General features: G+C 36.8%; 1 long non-coding RNA gene across 2 annotated transcripts; it reads left to right on the top strand.

Moving 5' to 3' along the window:
• The first annotated feature begins 1,145 nt into the window (after positions 1–1,145).
• Positions 1,146–4,727, top strand: LOC127856009 (uncharacterized). Of its 2 annotated transcripts, XR_008037817.1 has the most exons (5): positions 1,146–1,188; positions 2,019–2,178; positions 2,481–2,567; positions 3,717–3,876; positions 4,179–4,727. It is a non-coding gene; the product is annotated as an uncharacterized LOC127856009 (long non-coding RNA). The 2 variants fall into 2 exon arrangements; XR_008037816.1 differs by lacking the exon at positions 1,146–1,188 and having other exon boundaries at positions 1,665–2,178.
• Positions 4,728–6,000: the final 1,273 nt, after the last annotated feature.

Raw genomic sequence — 6,000 nt, 5'->3', positions numbered from 1 at the left:
TACAATAGAATTAAAATAAGGAAAAAAAGTAGCCCTCATCAGGGCTAGAACCAATGATCCCTAGAGTCCTGGATTTAAAGTCTACCATTTAGACTACTCAAACATCCGTGCTTATTGAATGAAGGATGTATTTTATACTATATATAAGCATTCTTTATAGCTTCACAAAATATAAGGACAACAACAGATTTCTCCAAAGTATTCAATCGTTTCGCGTTGCAACGCTGTATAATTTTCAGGCTTTTAAATCGTCAAAAGATGCATATAATGGCTATTTTAGAGCATGGTTAATGTTCAGTATTACTGTTACCTTGCAAATATCATAACTAAAACCAAAATATGCAAATCTGAAACATAGTTTTAAATTTTCTCAATTTACCAAAACATGAAAATTTAAAATTAACTTAATGTCATAGTCCAAATAATTAGACGTAATCTACCAATGTATACATGTATCGACCTCATATTTGTAGGATAGCTGAAATTATTCGCGTTCAGAATAAATCTGAGCCAAGAGTCTGCCAAAACAGAAATCATCAAAAGACTATTGCAGCAATTTATATTGACTACATGAAGTCATTATTGATAATTAATACTATAGGAGTACTCAATGTCAATACTGGAAACTTTCCATTTAAACAAGTGTAATTATGTTGTGGGAATTCACAGATTTACACTTAATATTATTTAAAGAATGTAATCTTGAAACAGACGAGCTACAAACAACACATTTTAATGTTTCTTCTTTACGTCAGGTTTGAAACCGTGGGGCCGCCATCTTGTTTTCAAAAGTAGTTCCAAATCCAATATGACGGCCGCCTTCGTACATCAGAGAGACGGTGTGGTGTAGCCCACTGTCCGATGCGTTCAGATTGGGGTTGGGTTCCCTTCTAGGTTATATTATCCTAAACGGAAGTGGAATTTTTTTTTTTGGGGGGGGGGGTTACATGCAGTCGGTTTGCTACTAAGTACATATGATGCAGGTCCTGCTGCATAAGATTTTAAAAATGTATCTGAAATGAAGAGTTTAGGTGTCAGTTTAAAGGTACATGTGTTAATCACAGGGAAAAAGGCCTGATTTGTGCATTTCTTTGTATGTTAGTGGTTGCCAGCCTCAATAGTAGGGCATGGTTTTTGCCTTCTTATGGCAGTGCCGGTAGCTGTCAAAACCGGTTCATATGTTCTAAGGTAATTATTTTGAGTTACACCGTATAGAATTTTTTCAAATGCAGTTTTTTTGTAAGCTTATGAAACCACCTTTCCAGTCATGTATAGTTATATATTGGCTTATCGCTCGGTCATGGTGAAATTTGAGATCAAAGATTGCGAATTCTATATATAACAAAGAAGGAAATTAATTGGGCATGTGTAACCTTTAAGAACTTCCGACCAAGTTAGTCGTCTTCCAGAATGTTGACAATTTACCATCAAAAACTCTCTGTATTGCAAAACATAACTACCATATGTCATTTTGACCCAATTAAGGGCTGTTTGCAATTGGGCTGTTGCACTTGGGGTCCTAAGGGGGGTAAATGCTTGAAAATCACACCGAAACCTGTTCCGGAGACATATTCTAAGACTACGTAAACACTCGGTATTGTTTTTCAGTGACATTTTGACATTAATGTGCATCAATCTCAATAATGAACCTAATTCATGTCTTTATTTCATCTGTATTTATTGCTATTGTTTACTTTTAGCCTTTTACTATTTAAAATGTAATGTGTGTTGTTTTTCCATGCAAGCAATTTTGGACCGACACTGCTATCTGCCTTCGCTTTCAACCCCGCCAGGCAGATCTACTCAGAATAACACTACTTTGCCTTATTTTTCCTGTTTGGATATCTTGCTGAGTTCAAGTTAAATCAAGTATTCAGCTGAAAACACAAAAAGGATAATAATATTATGCTTTCTTTCTTGGAACGATGTTGTTGTGATAGACCGTGCGTGAAAAACAGCAGGGAATCTGTATTTAAGTGACCTCAATATTATACGTAAACCTAAATGTACATTTTTAGGTGGTGTCGAAATTGGTCTATAGCTCTGCCTGAACTGCTGTCCAATTGGTTTACAAGTCCGGCTGAAGTGACAGGCCATCAAAAACTGCACAGTATGACTGATTCGGAGACGGCCCTCAACACTCGCCCAGTCGTGTCGAGAGGATCGGTGTCTTTGCAGGTTAGTACGCTGTTACCATCAATGAAATCTATTGTAAAATGATTTCTTTGATATCATGGCACACTTTTGTCACCAAAATTAGGAAAATTGTTGTTTTTTACAATTACTGCAGCTCTGAAACCACATTTTGTGGCGATAACTTTGCCAGTGTGCCCGACAATGTGATGCCGGCGTGGTGACTTATCCATTTACAGTAAATAAAGCCACACAGACTATTGAAGGCTTACTCTAATTGTATCTCACTTACATAAGTTAGCACAGTAATGGGTAAATGTGCACTAAACAACTTTTTGTTTTCTCAGATTACACGGAATTGAGCACCCGGGCCAGACTGACACTTTCCGGAGCCTGTCCGAGACGGAACTCGAGCCGAGGAATCATAGGTCCAGGTGTGATAGAAAACTTAAAGCTCATGTCTGACGATGACTTTTTTTGAGTCAGGAAGTAAAGTGTGTTGTTTTCCCATGCAAGCAAGCCCTTTTGTTGGGTCAAATGACATCAGAAATGCTGCTTCTACATGGATTTTACCTAAAATGTGCCAAAAAATATATAAAAAGTTTGTTCGGATCTTGTTCAAAACCTGCTATGATGCACATATAATGCCATTGATGATTTGTTTTCACTTATTAAGTCATATGTTACATCTGCTTTGCTATTAGAATCGAAAGTGATGCCTTGTATGGAGTCTAAGTGATGTATGTATGATGTAACCAAGGTCGGCTTTTCTACCTTAATTCTTGACGCGAAACGCTGTTACGCGTGAGGCTTTCAACGTCAACTTTAATGAATAAATCTGTGTGTCATGGTACTGGAACTTTTTTTCGATCTTTTTTAAAACAGATTATACCTATGGAAAAAGTGCCTTTAATTCAAATTTGAAGGGGTTGGGTTTCCTTTAAGAACTTCCGACCAAGTTAGTCGTCTTCCAGAATGTTGACAATTTACCATCAAAAACTCTCTGTATTGCAAAACATAACTACCATATGTCATTTTGACCCAATTAAGGGCTGTTTGCAATTGGGCTGTTGCACTTGGGGTCCTAAGGGGGGTAAATGCTTGAAAATCACACCGAAACCTGTTCCGGAGACATATTCTAAGACTACGTAAACACTCGGTATTGTTTTTCAGTGACATTTTGACATTAATGTGCATCAATCTCAATAATGAACCTAATTCATGTCTTTATTTCATCTGTATTTATTGCTATTGTTTACTTTTAGCCTTTTACTATTTAAAATGTAATGTGTGTTGTTTTTCCATGCAAGCAATTTTGGACCGACACTGCTATCTGCCTTCGCTTTCAACCCCGCCAGGCAGATCTACTCAGAATGACACTACTTTGCCTTATTTTTCCTGTTTGGATATCTTGCTGAGTTCAAGTTAAATCAAGTATTCAGCTGAAAACACAAAAAGGATAATAATATTATGCTTTCTTTCTTGGAACGATGTTGTTGTGATAGACCGTGCGTGAAAAACAGCAGGGAATCTGTATTTAAGTGACCTCAATATTATACTTAAACCTAAATGTACATTTTTAGGTGGTGTCGAAATTGGTCTATAGCTCTGCCTGAACTGCTGTCCAATTGGTTTACAAGTCCGGCTGAAGTGACAGGCCATCAAAAACTGCACAGTATGACTGATTCGGAGACGGCCCTCAACACTCGCCCAGTCGTGTCGAGAGGATCGGTGTCTTTGCAGGTTAGTACGCTGTTACCTTCAATGAAATCTATTGTAAAATGATTTCTTTGATATCATGGCACACTTTTGTCACCAAAATTAGGAAAATTGTTGTTTTTTACAATTACTGCAGCTCTGAAACCACATTTTGTGGCGATAACTTTGCCAGTGTGCCCGACAATGTGATGCCGGCGTGGTGACTTATCCATTTACAGTAAATAAAGCCACACAGACTATTGAAGGCTTACTCTAATTGTATCTCACTTACATAAGTTAGCACAGTAATGGGTAAATGTGCACTAAACAACTTTTTGTTTTCTCAGATTACACGGAATTGAGCACCCGGGCCAGACTGACACTTTCCGGAGCCTGTCCGAGACGGAACTCGAGCCGAGGAATCATAGGTCCAGGTGTGACAGAAAACTTAAAGCTCATGTCTGACGATGACTTTTTTTGAGTCAGGAAGTAAAGTGTGTTGTTTTCCCATGCAAGCAAGCCCTTTTGTTGGGTCAAATGACATCAGAAATGCTGCTTCTACATGGATTTTACCTAAAATGTGCCAAAAAATATAAAAAAAAGTTTGTTCGGATCTTGTTCAAAACCTGCTATGATGCACATATAATGCCATTGATGATTTGTTTTCACTTATTAAGTCATATGTTACATCTGCTTTGCTATTAGAATCGAAAGTGATGCCTTGTATGGAGTCTAAGTGCTGTATGTATGATGTAACCAAGGTCGGCTTTTCTACCTTAATTCTTGACGCGAAACGCTGTTACGCGCGAGGCTTTCAACGTCAACTTTAATGAATAAATCTGTGTGTCATGGTACTGGAACTTTGTGATCTTTTTTAAAACAGATTATACCTATGGAAAAAGTGCCTTTAATTCAAATTTGAAGGGGTTGGGTTTCCTTTAAGATGGAATGGTGACGAGGGTGGTGGAACAATCGTGCATACATGCCACTTTGATGACTTTTTAACATAGCTTTTCCGTAATATGTCAAAAATCTAATGTCATTGATATTTTCTTTATGATCAAAATTTTACGTTCAATGTGCGCTATATAGTTATTTTCGTCAATTTTACTTAAAAAATGCCTTCTTTCGCTTTCGTTGTGGCACGGAAAGCCTCTCGATTGGCTCACTTTCTGGCATTATTTTATTTATGGTGTTTGGAAGAGAGGTAACTTTGTAGCTCTTGTTACAGTTTCTGTAATTTGAATTCATGGGTTAGCTCCCTTTCATTTCACTATAAGTGTATGATGATTCTTATGTTGATATAATTTTCTAGTATCTTATAACTCGATACTTCCGAGTGGCAGCATTTTATTATTGGCGTCGCACTGAAGTGCGGCGACTTGTATGTAATACTTTTTTTTCGCTTATGGGAGGAGATGTTATTTTACGGATCAATGTATATATTTTTGTTGTCAGAATATCTTGTATAGTGGTGATTTTTTTGTGTAAATTAGTGTAAATAAGTACTGCATTTGTGCCTATTACATTTGCTACAACATTTATTGCCAATAATGCAAAGCTAATTCTTTTAATTAATAACTGATCACAGGGACTGGCCAATAATAAAAGATCACAGGGAATGGGCAAAAACGCGAACCGGTGAATTTTTCCGGTTTTGTATAAAAACAAAACATAACCAAACTATATTTATTTTATGGTTTTTCTAACAATAGCGCAGACTTTTTCTGTTCGAGTTTTTGTTAACGCGTATTTTCTTCAATTTTACAAGACGACAGCGATTACACGGTTTATTGCTTTATTGATAACCATTACACTACAGTCACTTATTAATATCTAAGTTAGAAGGTGATTTTTCAAGCGGTTCCGTAGTGTAGTGATTACACGCTCGCTTCACATGTGAGAGGCCCAAGGTTCGAGCCCCAGTAGAATCAAATTATTTTATTTGTGTTCTATGTTAATTTTTTGTTTTGATGTAGACATTTTAGTTTAAATAAATATGCTGTTTTATTGTACTTGTAACCATTTTTTGTTTTTATTATGCCCATGAAATATATTTGTGAGAGGGTGGGGGGGGGGTTCGTAAACACATTAAAACTTTTAGTGTCTTCATATCAATGAATACTCAACCCCTATCTTAAATGAGCAACGTAAGAATAAGTTCAGAAT

This window comes from Dreissena polymorpha, chromosome 13 (genome assembly GCF_020536995.1).
Source record: "Dreissena polymorpha isolate Duluth1 chromosome 13, UMN_Dpol_1.0, whole genome shotgun sequence".
Taxonomy (NCBI): domain Eukaryota; kingdom Metazoa; phylum Mollusca; class Bivalvia; order Myida; family Dreissenidae; genus Dreissena; species Dreissena polymorpha.
The sequence above is the reverse complement of the archived record's forward strand: the minus strand, read 5'-3'. Positions and strand labels throughout refer to the sequence as shown.